The sequence below is a fragment of the Mandrillus leucophaeus genome, unplaced genomic scaffold (genome assembly GCF_000951045.1).
Source record: "Mandrillus leucophaeus isolate KB7577 unplaced genomic scaffold, Mleu.le_1.0 Scaffold1094, whole genome shotgun sequence".
NCBI classification, from domain to species: domain Eukaryota; kingdom Metazoa; phylum Chordata; class Mammalia; order Primates; family Cercopithecidae; genus Mandrillus; species Mandrillus leucophaeus.
In genome coordinates this window covers 142,977-158,817 of record NW_012099143.1, presented here as the reverse complement: position 1 = coordinate 158,817, position 15,841 = coordinate 142,977, and the positions used below count along the sequence as shown (strand labels likewise).

Genomic DNA, 15,841 nt, shown 5'->3' with positions numbered 1-15,841 from the left:
GAATGTGCTGCCGGCTGAGAGGGGGAGGCAGCCTCGATCTGAGGGCCCCGGAGCTGCGGCCACGCCCATCGCCTCCAGCCCAGCTCGCCCATTGGCCAACCAGGCTCCGGTGCGTTCGACCAATGGGAAGGGGCGATGGAGAGCCGGGGCGGAAAGAGCGAACGGAAAGGGGAAGCGAACGACGCTGGGAGGAGCCGGCTCGGGGCCGGGAGGGGTGCGGCTGGGGTAGACAGGGAAGGACCACGTGCCTTCGGAGAGAGGGGGAGGAAGCGACAGAGAAGTACACTTAAGGGGAAACCAGCAAGGGGAAGGAGAGGCCGGGGAACGCTGCAGGGCGAGTTGTTTTGCATCACTCGTCCGGGAAGCCCTAGATGCAGGGGTCCAGGGTCGAGACTGCGTTAAAGTAACGTTCTTCTCTCCCCGGGCGCGCCCTGTCTTCCTGGGCATTCCTTGCGCTCTCTGTTCGCTTTGCAGAGAGATCTGAGCTTCGCTCTTTCCCAGGTCGGACGCTCGCAGCTCCGTTCCCGGGCTGGGGCTCCCTGCCGTCCAGGGTCGAGTCTGGGGGCCAGGACCTGCAGGGATGACGTGAGTTGAGGAGGCTCAGCGGAAAGCGACAGGAACGGTGGGTGGAAAAGGAAAGGGCCCAGTAGACGTATCTGATTTATCTTCTGTGACTAAGCGCCCGCAACAGGTAGGAATTTAGGCAGAGCTGGTGATCCTTAGACAATAGCACTTCCTAGGTAATTCCTCTTAGAAAGTTAAAGAAGCTGCTTGACCACAAAGTATGAACTTCTGGAGGGCGGAGCCCGTGGCAGCTGACAGGGAATATTGTCTGTTGAGAAAGGAAATGAATTCCAGGGATACCAGGGACAACATTACCAGAGGCAGAAATGCACGAGATACAAAAGAACGTATTCAAAAATTTCACAAAACAGAAATGGAAAATTATTTTAAAATATATTGAAATATCAACGAATAACATCTCAAATGTCCAGGGATATGTAAAGCAGCAACTCTGGTCGGAAGCAAGGAATCGAGGCGTTGGGTGTGTTTAAACTTGGCGAGGCAGGGAGAAGAGACCCTGATACAAACTCCTTCAGAATTGTTGACTCCCGGTCCTTTCTAGTATATTTTTTGAGCAGAACAACGTGCAGAGATAAATGTTTAAAATACATATGTTTCTTAGGGAAACACTTTTAAAGCCAACAGAGGGGAATTTTTTTTTAAGTTAAAATGGAAGAAGTCGGTGGGTTTAACAGATGTGAACAACTGAGTTTCCTTTGGGGGAGAGGTAATGAAAAGAGCCGGAGTGCTTTAGGAATCACTTTGGAGAGGATATTGTAGTGGGGGAAAGGAAGGTAAAAACTTAGGAAGCAGAGTAGTACCTTTAAAGTCGTCAATACTTTATAGACCATCAACTGGGCTATGGACAACAGAAGCTGTGCCTGGGAATAACTCACACTGAAGGTTAACTTGAATATAAATTTAGAACAGATCTTAAATACAAATGATGATGTTCATTATAAAATGTTATTCCTCAAAGAGTCATTTAATTGAAGTAACATTGTATTTGCATACCAGAGCACTGATGTTTTTCAAAATGTGTTTAGGATAAGAAAATTCACTTGAAAAGCTGGAGTATGTGTGTATTTTGTGCCATCATGGATTTTATCATAAGCAGTGTTCAAGAAAACAAATTACCAGCGAATTCCCACCCTATGAATAAAAGTTACCTTGTCAACGTATCAATAGATGAACATTTTGTTACTTCTTGGAATACATGTCATGGTAGCTTTCATGATGAAGTTTATAGAAGTGTCCGTTACATGTCTTCGTGTCTCCAGCTACAACTGAGTGTCTCTGATGATTAAACAACAACCCGAGTTTTCTCTCTGCAGAAGACTCCTAAAAAAGGGTTGCAATTAGTTACCAACTCAGAAAGATGCAATACAAATAGGAAATAACCGCAATTTATGATTTTGTTTATCTAAAATCTGTCTTCCTCCCTAGACAGTAAGCTCTCTGAAGTTAAGAAGCATAGTTATTTTGTTCACTACTGTATACCCAGCACCTAATAGTACTTGGCACATAAGTACTCAGGAACTATTTGTCAAATGCAAGAACGTATGCCCCGAAAGTAGGAGTCAGGAAAACCAGAAAAAATGCCTTTAAGTATTACAGAAATGCCACAGGCCTCCACTTAAATTGAAAAACAAGCTAACACCTCTTGATAAAAATGTGGATTGAGATCAATAAGCAGCTTCTCCACTCCTTCTGGAATCTCCACCTGGTTCAGCCTGCCTGCCTCTGCCATGTCCATCAGGGTGACCCAGAAGTCCTATAAGGTGTCCACCTTTGGCCCAGGCTTTCAGCAGCCGCCTCTATATGAGTGGGTCCAGTGCCTGCACCAGCTCCTCAAACTTCTCTCCCTCGTGGGGAGCAGAAGCTTCTGGGGTGGCCTGGGCAGAGGCTATGGTGGGGCCAGCAGCATGGGAGGTATCACCACCATCACGGTCAACCAGAGCTTGCTGAGCCCCCTTAACCCTGAGGTGGACTCCAACATCCAGGCTGTCCACACCCAGGAGGAGGAGCAGATCAAGACCCTCAAGTTTGCCTCCTTCATAGACAAAGTACGGTTCCTGGAGCAGCAGAACAAGATGCTGGAGACCAAGTGGAGCCTTCTGCAGCAGCAGAAGATGGCTGGAAGCAGCGTGGACAACATGTTCGGGAACTGTATCAACAACCTTCGGCAGCAGCTGGAGCCAGGAGAAGTTGAAGCTGGAAGCGGAGCTTGGCAACATGCAGGGGCTGGTGTAGGACTTCAGGAACAAGTATGAGGATGAGATCCATAAGTGTACAGAGATGGAGAATGAATTTGTCCTCATCAAGAAGGATGTAGATGAAACTTACATGAACAAGGTAGAGCTGGAGTCTCATCTGGAAGGGCCGACTGTATGAAGTGGCGATCCAGGAGCTGCAGTCCCAAATCTCCAACATGTCTGTGGTGCTATCCGTGGACAACAGCTGCTCCCTGGACATGGACAGCATCGTTGTTGAGGTCAAGACGCAGCACGAGGAGGTTGCCAACCGCAGTTGGGCTGAGGCTGAGAGCACGTACCAGATCAAGTATTTGGAGCTACAGATGCTGGCTAGGAGGCACGGGGATGACCTGCGGCATACAAAGACTGAGATCTCCAAGATGAACCAGAATATCAGCCAGCTCCGGGCTGAGATTGAGGGCCTCAAAGGCCACAGGGCTTCCCTGGAGGCCGCTGTCACAGATGCTGAGCAGCGTGGGGAGCTGGCCATTAAGGATGTCAATGCTAAACTGTCCGAGCTGGAGGCCACACTGCAGCGCATGAGTATCTGGAGCTGAGGAACGTCAACTTGGCCCTGGACATGGAGATCGCCACCTACAGAAAGCTGCTGGAGGGCTAGGAGAGCTGGCTGGAGTCTGGGATGCAGAACATAGGTATCCATACGAAGACAACCAGCGGCTATGCAGGTGGTCTGAACTTGGCCTATATGGGCCTCACAAGCCCTGGCTTTAGCTATGGCCTGGGCTCCTGCTTTGGCTCTGGCACAGGCTCCAGCTCCTTCAGCTGCACCAGCTCCACCAGGGCCGTGGTTGTGAAGAAGATAGAGACCCACAATGGGAAGCTGGTGTCCAAGTCCTCTGACTTCCTGCCCAAGTGAACAACTGTGGCAGCCCCTCCTAGTCTGTTCCTCCTGTGGCTGCCACAGACTCCGGGAGGGAGGCTGCTGTGTGGGGGAGCACAGAGAACAGGAGACCCCCCTGAGGCTCAGCCCACCTGCAGGGGAGTTTACTGCCTGGTGATCCAACACACACACACACACACACACACACACACACACACACAAAATTGTAGATTGAGTCGTTATTGCTTCTAGTTTACTGAGTTCCTTCTATTAATATAAATTCTTGATTTGGTATCATGCTCATTCTGGGGTGAAAAGTTTAGGGAATAAATCAGACATACATTTCAGGGAAAAAACCCCTGCGTATTTAAAAGTAGTTGTGACACACTTTGTTAAACAATTACCCTTAATTATAATTCTTAGGTAGTCTATTGGCTTAAATTTATTACTTGAAATTGTCACTACTCGTTTGCCAAGTTTATATGTTTAGTGTCTGTACTTCCGATTCTTCCCAGATAGAAGATACATAATTTATCAAATGGGCAAAGAAGTCCTTCAGGGAGTTGGTAATAGCTCTACATGCTGATTGATAATTGAATTAGCAAGATATAGTAGATCTAACTGATTAGGAGGTTTCAATTTTACTTGCTGGACTAAGGAAGTAAAATGCAGAATTATTAATAACCATTTCAATATTATCTTAATTTGGGATGTGATAAATTATCACAAACTGAGTGGCTTAAACAACAAATACTTCTCACAGTTAGGGAGGACGTGAAGTCCATTATTAAGGCAGATCTGGTATGTGGTGAGAATTCACTTCCCGGTTTGGAGATGGCTATCTACTTATTGTATCCTTGTATGTTGGATAGTAGCCAGGAAACAAGCTCTCATTTCTCTTATACGGGCACTAATCCCATTCATGAGGGCCTCACCCTCATGACCTAATTACCTCCCTCAAACCTCACCCTTAACGCCATCACATGGGGGTTAAGATTTCAACATACATTTTGGGGGAACACAAACATTTAGTTCATGACTAACGCAGACTATTTAACAAAGACACTTTTTTGTGTATATGAAGTATAGTTGTTATAACCAAACACCAGAAAACCTATTCTGTATCTGAGACCTGTTTTGCAATAGGCTATTTGGTGTTAGGTAATGATCTTCTGACTTGTAATCACTCTTGGTATTGGGAAAGTCTAAAATATTATGGAGATACTTGCTTTCAGTGTGTCATGAAATTCTCTGAGTCACTTTCTGAATAGAGAAACTCTGTTCTGCAACAGACATTTGTGAAAGGATTTGTGAAGACTTATACAGGATTTTGGTTGATCAAATGCAATCTCAAAAATAATTATAATTGTGAGTTAAGCAGTTTAGACTCTTCTCATGATACATGCATTAAACTGAAGATTATAGAATCTTTCTTTGTAATATGGATCCTATGGTTCTCTGTTACTGTTTGGGGGAATACCTGAGATTATGTTTGATTTCCGGAGCAAAAGGCTGGATAGTTAGTGTTGGCTGAAAAGAGAAGGAATTTTTTTTTTTTTTAATTTTGAAACAGGGCTTCACTCTGTTTCCCAGGCTGGAGTGCAGTGATCTCGGCTCACTGCAACCTCTGCCTCCTGGGTTCAAGCAATTCTCCTGCCTCAGTCTCCTAAGTAGCTGGGATTACAGGCACTCACCACCACACCCAGCTAATTTTTGTATTTTTAGTAGAGACGGGGTTTCACCATGTTGGTCAGGCTGGTCTCAAACTCCTGACCTTGTGATCTACCCGCCTTGGCCTCCCAAAGTGCTAGGATTACAGGCGTGGTACTGTGCCTGGCCTCAGGAATTTTGTATGTTGCTAAATCTTACTAAAATATAAATGATTTTGTTACGGTTGGACTCCTGCTTTTTTGAGAGAAAAATATTAAGACTTTGGTAATACACCTTTATTTTCTCTGGAAAACAAAGTTGATCAGGTAGTAGAAACTTCATTCATTCATTTTCATTACCAGACTTTTCTGACTTACAACTTGGGGAGCCTGGAGAAACAATTATTACTAAATATTGAGCACCTACCATATTCTAGGTCTAGGCGTTTTATCTATGTAAAGTGTTTTAAAATTATTATTGTTATTTCTATTTCTGCTATTATAGGCAGATAATTTTGACTGAAGCCCCTGGTAAAAGATGATGAATTAAAAGCCTAGCCATTGATGTTGTTATTATTACTATTTTTGAGACAGAGTCTCATTCTGTTGCCTAGGCTGGAGTGCAGTGGGGTGATCTCCGCTTACTGCAATCTCCGCCTCCCAAGTTCAAGCGATTCTCTTGCTTCGGCCTCTGAGTAGCTGGGGTTACAGGCGCCTGCCACCATGCCCAGTTAACTTTTTTGTATTTTTAGTGGAGACATGGTTTCACTGTGTTGGCCAGGCTGGTTTCAAACTCCTGACCTCAAGTGACCCACCTGCCTTGGCCTCCCAAAGTGCTAGGATTACAGGCGTGAGCCACTGCACCTGACCATTGATGTTAACTTGATTGAGAGGGATGCATCTAGTTTTTCTTTAGCTTAGTTTTTTTAAAAAAACAAACAAACAAAACAAAACAAAACACTTAGTTTTAACTATTTCATTGGAGAAAAACAATTACAGGCCCAGCCTCCAGGCCCAATAGTTCTCATTTCAGGCAAGCTCCCTACCCCTATCTTTTTTTGTTGTTTAAACTTTTTATTTTAAACTAATTACAGATTCACAGGAGTAACAAAAAAATGTACAAGGAGATCCCATATGTCCTTTACCGAGTCTCTCCCAATGGTATCATCTTGTATAACTGTAGTACACTATCAAAACAATGAAATTGGCATTGATATAATCCACAGAGGTTATTCAGAGGGGAGGCAAGACATTAGAATGTAAAGAATACATGGAAGTATGAGGCAATATCCATGTATTGGAACCTTTTATAACCTTATACTTTACAGGAAAAAATTCTATAATGACAGTGATGACAGTTGTTACCAAATATGCAGTACGTACTGTATTCTAGGTTTAGGTATTTTATCTACGTATTTTATTATAGTTATTTGTATGTCTTTTATATTTCTGCCATTATAGGCAGGTAATAGTTAATGAGCACTTATGTGGCAGTCAGTCTTCTTTTTTTTGAGACGGAGTTTCGCTCTGTTGCCTAGGCTTGAGTGCAGTGGCGCAATTTCACTGCAACCTCCGCCTCCTGGGTTCAAGTGATTCACCTCTTGCCTCAGCCTCCCGAGTAGGCGCAAGCTGCCACACCCAGCTAATTTTTGTATTTTAGTAGAGACGGGGTTTCACCATGTTGGCCAGGCTGGTCTTGAACTCCTGATCTCAAATGATCCACCTGCCTCGGCTTCCCACAGTTTTGGGATTACAGGCGTGGGCCACTGCGCCTGGCCTGGCAGGCATAAAAAGCATGTGTAACCCCAGCTATTCGAGAGGCTGAGGCAGAAGGAGAATCACTTGAACCCGAGGGGCGGAGGTTGCAGTGAGCCGAGATCACGCCACTGCACTTCAGCCTGGGCAACAGAGAAAGACTCTGTCTCAAAAAAAAAAGAAAGAAAGAAAGAAAAAGAGACTGCCATCTAAGTGCTCAATAACTATTACCTGCCTATAATAGCAGAAATACAAAAGGAATACAAGTAATAATAATAAAATACTTTATATAGATAATGTATGTATGCAATATATGTATGTTAACTCATTGAATCCTCACCACCACCCTATGAGTTAAGTATATTCACTTTACAGATGATAAAATGAAGAACAAAGAAGTTTGGTAATTTTCCCAAGATCACACAATAGCTAGCATTGGAACTGGGCATGACACCAGAGCTAGCACTCCTAATTACCATGGAGATACATAAACTTCACTGTGCATAGCAACTTTTAAAGGCAGGCATTTCCATTTTCTGTATGAGGAACCTGAGGTTAAAAGAAGCAATTTGCTCAAGACCCTACACAACTGGCAGGTGCTAGAACCCTAGTTGGATTCCAGCCCTGCCTAGCTGTAAACCCCTGTGATTTCTAGTTGACCATTCTAGATAGACCCCTGGCCTATCACACTGATCTCAGCTGAATCTCTGAAGAGGTTGCGTTCTGAAATGCCCAAGGGAATGGTTTGCAAACTTCAGAATGCATTAGAATCACCTGGAAGGTTAAAAACCAGATTGGTGGCCTCTATCCCCAGGGTTTCAGTAAATTTGGGATAGCCTTTGAAGATGTGAATTTCTAACAAGAGCTCAGATGATGCTAATGATGTTTCAGTTCCTAGAATACACTTTGACAACCACTAAATCTGGCCCAACAGAGCTCATTATAAGGTGGTTTCACCATTAAGATAAGAACAGACTTAAGGGTTAATTAGGCATCACAGTAATAGATCATATATCATGCAACACTTCAAAGTACTGCATGTCAGCTGGGCATGGTGGCTCACGACTGTAATCCCAGCACTTTGGGAGGCCGAGGCGGGTGGGTCGCTTGGGCCCAGGAGTTTGGGACCAGCCTGGGCAACATGGTGAAATCCTGTCTCTACAAAACAAAAAACAAAAAACAGAAAAAATTAGCCAGGCATGGTGGCATGCGCCTGTAGTCCTAGCTACTCGGGAGGCTGAGGTGGGAGGATCGGCTGCAGTGAGCCATGATCGCACCACTGCACTCGAGCCTGGGTGACAGGAGTGAGACCCTGTGTTAAAAAAAAAAAAAAAAAAGGAATGAGTGTGTAAATTTATTGTTATAGATTTCTTACTTGAAAAAATGTACCAAATAATTAATATTTCAAGGACAACATTGAACAAGCCAGTAATACCCAGTTCCATATTACTTTCTGAATAGAGGTATGTACTACTTTCCTGGGTTTCTCTCTGCTTCTGGTTTTCCTCTTGAATTTTCTCAAATACTGTTTTGTTTATGGCATTCTTCACCAAGACTGGCTCCATTGAGCATGCAAAGTCTATTCTGAGTTTTTTGGTGTTAGCTTAAATCTCACATACTCTGCCACTGCTTTCCCTAGCTCCTTGAAGGATCAAGCCTGTCCTCGTTCTTGAATCAATTCTCAAAGAGGCAGATGGTCTCCATTAACTATTCTTCCTCTGTTTCTGAATTTTAGCCCATTTGCCAGATACTCTGTTTCCCTTCTACTAGTCTCCTTCTCAGGGCCTTCCCCCTAGAGGTCCAGTCAGGAGGATTGGAGTTTCCTGACCTATCTGGACTGACCTTTTGGAACTATTTCTGACATCAACAGACAAAACAGAACTACTGGGTTAGCTGCTCTCTTTTTAGTCACCCTGTTCAGGGGGATTCCTTTACAATCAAAACAAGGAAAAAAGAGAACTCTTCATTTTTAATCCTTTTTTATTTCTGCTAATGGTGCTACACAGTTACTTGAACTGAAAACATTAAGTAACTTTGATTTTTCATCCTTTTCTTTTGCATCCCACACTCAATCAATGCCAAATTGTAATGATTAAGTATCTTCACAGAGTCTCTCACATTTGCCTACTTTTCATTCCCAATGCCTCTGCCCTTTTCAAGACTTGTAAGAATTGTTTCATATTCATGATATTTCAGAATTGGGAGAAAGTATAAATATTACCTAGATCAACCATCCATTTTGTGCTTGAATTTTCACTTCCAATATTCCCATCAGGTGGTTTTTCCAACCTCAGTACTTCTTGAGTAGTAGCCCATTAGCTTTCAGAGGATACCGTTAGAAAGTTTTTCTTGTAAGACACATGTGCATCTAATCATTTGAAACAAAAAGTAATTGTAATATTTAGAGTAAAAGTAGTTAAATATGGAAATAACAAAGGGCAAATGCATTAAATAGAGCCCTTTTTGTATTTATGAAAATGATATAATTCTTTCTGCAGTAATACCACACACCTGAATTATAGGTTCTGTTTCGAAATATGAGAATAGTAGTGCTAATCAGACTGGTGAAAATTAATTCTCATGAATATAAGTGTCTTTAATAATTTTAATGAAAACAGACTAATGTCCTAAAACGGACGACTGCCTTGCATAATCTCATCTAAGGATTCTGTTGCATTTATTAGTTGTTTTTCTTTATTACTGAGCATAGGTTATATGTGATATATGGTACCATGTATACACACATGATTATAATTGTGTAACATGAATTAAAAGATAGTGTAAGATCAAACACTTCTAAGGCATGGGATTTAGTCTTGAAATACACACCTCATAGGATTTATCAGATTTCTATTTATAGTCTGTCACCATGTTATACAAAACCCTGAAGTCTCTTGGAGAACTTCTCAAATAAAATTTCAACGGATTCTCCAGATGCCTATGAAGTCAAAGGTTTATAGTTCCTTGTGTGCCATTTACACTTAGTTACCACTGGTTACCTTATGATGGACTTCAGACAAAATCTTTGACAACAAATCTTTTAATGTTTTTCTTCTTCCTTTCCACAGTGTTGAATCCTGGAATCCCTTGTCTTTCACCTATATGCTTATCCCAACAGTTTCATTAGGGCCTGTTAAAAGTTACTGTTCATATAACTAATGAGAATATGAGCCTGGTAAGTGTTAGACCATCTTTAGTGCCCATTAGATATTAGAATGTCTTGTGCCCTTGCTTTTTGGCTACAACCCTAAGATCTGCCTAATCAAACTTGATGTTCTACATGGCAGAACATAGCTACCATACTGATCCCAAATTAGACTTCCCAGGTTTTTAGTTCTACTTATAAATAGAAGCATCAGAGGAAACGTTTAACTTGTAGACAGATCAAGTCAATTAATGACTAGTAACACTACTATTTGGTTAAGTCAAGGATATCATCGGACCATTTAGAGTAGTAGAAAAATATCAGTACCCAAGTGACCTAGAAGAGCTATTTAATTTATAGGGATAAGAAATACCTGTTGTTTTATATTTATCTTCTTTCTTTTTTCTTATGCGCCTGCTTGTGACATGAAAAGAGGAAAAAAATACCCTGCATTTATTATCGAGATAGTCATTAGAATGGAAAACTCTTTTTAAGAGTAGTTAAATTTTGCCACAGAAATCTTTAGTAATACCACACGCCAGGATTATAGGCTCTGTTTTGAAATGTGAGCAGGGCCATATATCTCTGTCTTCTCGCTGGATTTCAGTCAGTCCTCTTGGAGGCACTCTTGTGACATGTGAAGTGATCCAAAGGGTATTCAGGCAAATCATTGATCTTGGCACCCTTAAAATGCTAACTCCTTTTAGGGATAATTTAAATACAATTTGTATTGACTTTATTACTCAAGATAATAACAAGGAAGGAAAGGGAAGGATAAACCACATGTGTGTTTCAAGCAATAATAGTGACAGTAACCTGTCAAGTGATAGATAATTTAAAACACATAAATTGAGACGACTAAAAGTCAAAATGGGGAGGGGGTGGAGTTAACATGTAAAATTTTTAAAAAATTATTTTCTTTGTTTTTATTCTATTTTTTGAGATCTAAGATATTTTATCATCTCTATAAAATAACTTCTTATGTCTGCAAAGTGGTTTTTATAATCCTCAAGGTAACCACAACACAAAAACCTATAATAGATACACTAAAAATAAAAAGCAATGAATTAAAAATACTACCAGAGAAAATCACTTAGCCATGAAGGAAGACAGCAAGAAAGGAAGTAAGAGGAGAGAAGGTACAAAACCACCAGAAAATAAGAAACAAAATGGCAGTAGTAAGTCTTTGCTTACCAATAGTAACACTGAATATAAATGGGCTCACTTCTCTGATTAAAAGGCTTAGGGTGGCTGAATGTATAAAGAACCAAGACTCTGCTACATGCTACCTACAAGAAACCAATTTCGCCTATAAAAATATACATGGACTGAAAGTGAAGAGGTGAAAAAAGAGATTCTATGCAACTAGAAACAAAAAAAAGAGCAGGAGTAGCTCTACTTATATCAGATAAAACAGACTACAAATCAAAGACTGTAAGAAGAGACAAAGCAGGTCACTATATAATAATAAAGGAGTCAAATTGGCAAGGGGATTAACAATTATAAATATCTATGCACCCAAAACAGGAGATCCCAAGTATATTTAAAAAAATTAATATATCTAAAGGGAGAGATAGATCACAATACAATAATAGTGGGGGACTTTAGTACTCTACTGTGAGTAATGGACAGATTATCCAGACAGAAAATCAACAGAGAAACATTGGAGTTAAACTACACACTAAACCTAATAGGCCTAACTTATTTACCAAATATTTTACTCAACTGCTGCAGAATACATATTCTGTTTAACAGCACATGGAACAGTCTCCAAAACAGACCGTATCTTAGAACACAAAACAAGTCTGAACAAATTTTAAACAGTAGAAATCATATCAAGTTTCTTTCCTGGTCCGGTGAGGTGACTCATCCCCACATTCCCAATACTTCGGGAGCCTGAGATGGGAGGATCACTTGAGCCCAGGGGTTTGAGAGCAGCCTGGGCGACATAGTGAGACTCCATCTCTACAAAAATTAAAGAAAATTAGCCAGGCACGATGGCACCTGCCTGTAGTCCCAGCTACTTGAGGGGCTGAAGTGGGAGGATCACTTGAGCCTGGAAGCTTCAGGCAGCAGTGAGCCATGATCATACCACTGCACTCCAGCCTGGGCAACAGAGCAAGACCCTGTCTCTAAAAAAAAATAAAATAAAAATAATTTTTAAAATTACCATCTCTGATCACAGTGGAATAAAACTAGAAATCAATAATAAGAGAAACCTCAAAAACTTCACAAACAAGTGGAAATTAAACAACATGCTCCTGAATGACAAATGGATCAATGAATAAATTAAGAAGGAAATTAAACATATTTGTAGTTAACGAAAAGGAGAATACAGTATACCAAAATATGTGGGATGAAACAAAGCAGCACTAAGAGGGAAGTTTATAGCAATAAACACCTGTATCAAAAGAGTAGAACAACCTCAAATAAACAACTTAATGATGCACCTCAAGGAACTAGAATAGCAAAAACAAACAAAAATCAAAATTAGTAGAAGGAAGGAAATAAAGATTAGAGCAGAAATAAATGAAATTGAAACTAAAAAAAATTATGGAAGATCAAAGAAATACAAAGGTTTTTTTTTTTAAAGATAAACAAAATCACCAAACCATTAACTAGACTAAGAAGAAAAAAGAGTGAAGGGCTAAATAAATAATCAGAAACAACTGAGACTACAGAAATGCAAAGGATCATTAGAGATAATTATGAATAACTATATGCCAACAAATTTGAAAACCTAGAAGAAATGGATACGTTCTTGGATACAGCAACCTACCAAGATTGAACCATGAAAAAATAGAAAACCTCAACAAACTAATAATGAGAAATGAGAACAAAGCTGTAATAAAAAGTGTACCATCAAAGAAAAGCCCAGGACCTCATAGCTTCACTATTGAATTCTACTAAACATTTAAAGAAGAACTAATACCAATTCTACTCAAACTCTTCAAAAAAATGGAAGAGAAGGGAATACTTCCAAACTCATTCTATGAGGCCAGCATTACCCTGATACCAAATCAGAGAAGGACACAACAAAAGGAAAACTACAGGCCAATATCCCTTATGAAAATAGACACAGGAAAAAAAATCCTCAATAAAGTGCTAGCAAGTTCTCTTTCCCATCTTGCAAGACGGTGGGTGAAAAAGTTGAGAAAGTGGATACTAAGGAGAAGAAACTTTAAGCCAAGAAGGCTGATGCTAATGGCAAGATAAAAAAGGGTAACAAAAAGGCCAAGAAGGGGAAACCTCATGGCAGCTGAAGTCCTGTCTTCATCAGAGGAATTGGCAGATATTCCCAATCTGCTGTGTATTGAGGAAAGATTATGTACAAGAGGAAGTATTCAGCTAGTAAATCAAAGATTGAAAAGAAAAAGGAGAAGGTCCTTGCAACTGTTATAATATGAAAGCAGTTGGTGGTGACAAAGTTGAAGGTACTCAGCTGGTTATACTTTGCAAAATGCATAGGTATTATCCTACTGAAGACATGCCCCGAAAGCTGTTGAGCCACAGCCAAAAATCTTTCAGTCAGCACAGAGAAAACTGCGAGGCAGCATCACTCCCAGGACCATTCTGCCGATCCCCACTGGGCACCACAGAGGCAACAGGGTGGTTTTCCTGAAGCAGCTGGGCAGTGGCTTCTTACTTGTGCCTGGATCTCTGGTTCTCAGTTGAGTTCTTCTATGAAGGACACACAAAAAATTTGTCATTGCCACCTCCACAAAAATTGTTACCAGCAATGTGAAAATCTTAAAACATTTTACTCATACTTACTTCAAGAGGAAGAAGCTGTGGAAGCCCAGACACTGGGAAGACGAGATTGTCAACAAAGAAAAAAAAAAAAAAGGAGATTACAGAGCAGTGCAAGGTTGATCAGAAAGCTGCGGACTTGCAAATTTTACTAAAAATTAAAGTGATTCCTCAGCTCCAGGGCTACCTGTGATCTGTGTTTTCCCAGATAAATGAAATTTATTCTCAATAATTATAATTCTAAATATCTTAAGAATAATCTAATTAATTTTTTGATGTGTTATTGAATTTGGCTTTCTAGTTTTTTAAAAACCTGTATCTGTAAATGCACTAAAGAAAAACAACACATCAAAAAGATAATTCACTATTATCAAGTGAGATTCATCCCGTGGATGCATGGATGGTTCAACATACACAAATCAATAAATGTGACATGTCACATTAATAGAACCAAGAACAAAAACCATATGATTATTTTAACAAATGCTGAAAAAATATTTGATAAAATTCAACATTCCTTTGTGACAAAAGCCCTCATCAAACTGGGCATGGAAGAAATGTGACTCAAAATAATAAAGGTCGTATATGACAAACCTACAGCTAACATTAGTCTGGAAAAAAACTGAAGGCCTTTCCTCTAAGATTTGGAGTGAGACAATAATTGCCACTTTCACTACTTTTATTCAACAGAGTACTGGAAGTCCTGTCCAGATCAATAGGGAAGAGAAAGAAATAAAGGGCATTCAGATTAGAAAGGAAGAAATCAAATTACTCTCATTCACAGATAACATAATCTTATACTTAGCGAAACCTCAAGATTCCACCAAAGACCTGTTAGAAGTTATTACAAAACTCAATAAAGTTGTAGGATACAGAATCAACATACAAAAATCGGTAGCGTTTATATACACCAACAGTGAACAATCTGAAAAAGAAATCAAGAAAGCAATCCCATTTAAAATAGCTACAAATAAAATAAAATACCTAAGAATCAACTTAAAGAAATGAAAGATCTATATGAAGAAAACTATAAAACACTGATAAAAGCAGTTGAAGAGGACACAAACAAAAGATATTCCATGCTTGTAGGTTGGAAGAATTAATACTGTTAAAATGACAATACTACCCAAAATAATTTACAGATTCAATGCAATCTCTATCAAAATACCAGTGACATTCTTCACAAAATAGAAAAAACTTCTAAAATTTATATGGAACCACAAAACACTCTAAATAGCCAAAACGCTCCTGAGCAAAAATAACAAAACTAGAGGCATCACACGTCCTACTCTAACACTTACTACTAGCAGAGGGGTGGAGTGAAATGACAGAATAGAAGGTCGCAATAATTGTCTCCTCACCCTCCATGGGAACACCAAATTTAACATCTACACACACACACACACACACACACACACACACACACACACACACACCACTTTCAATGAGAACCAAAAATTAGGTGAGCCACTCACAATACCTTGTATTAACTTCACCTTACTGAAAGAGGCACTGAAAAGGTCAAGAAAAAACAGTCTTTAATTGTGGTTTCCTGGTACCCCCCACAGTGGCTGCATGGTGTGAAGAATCTGTGTGCTTGGGGGGGGAGAATGCAGTGATTGTGAGACTTTTCATTGAACTCAGTTCTGGCAAGCCTTGTCATTGAGTGCTGGAGTGCTCTGGGGCTCTAAATAAAGTTGAAAGGCATTTTAGGCCACAAGGACTACAACTGCTAAGTGGGTCTTAGTGCTGAGCTGGGCTCAGAGCCAGTGCACTGGTGGTGGCACATGACCTACTGAGACACTAGCCAGGGCAGCTAAAGGCGTGCTTGCACCACTCCTCCCCAAACTCCAGGCTGAACAGCTTGCAGGTCTGAGAGAGA

General features: G+C 40.5%; 2 pseudogenes across 1 annotated transcript; both read left to right on the top strand.

Annotated features, from left to right (window-relative positions):
• LOC105546116 lies at positions 1-3,835 on the top strand (annotated as a pseudogene). The gene is made up of 3 exons (XR_001007045.1): positions 1-109; positions 475-622; positions 2,015-3,835. The product of XR_001007045.1 is annotated as a keratin, type II cytoskeletal 8 pseudogene (transcript).
• A 6,395-nt stretch (positions 3,836-10,230) lies between these two features.
• Positions 10,231-14,191, top strand: LOC105546190 (annotated as a pseudogene).
• The last annotated feature ends 1,650 nt before the right edge of the window (positions 14,192-15,841 follow it).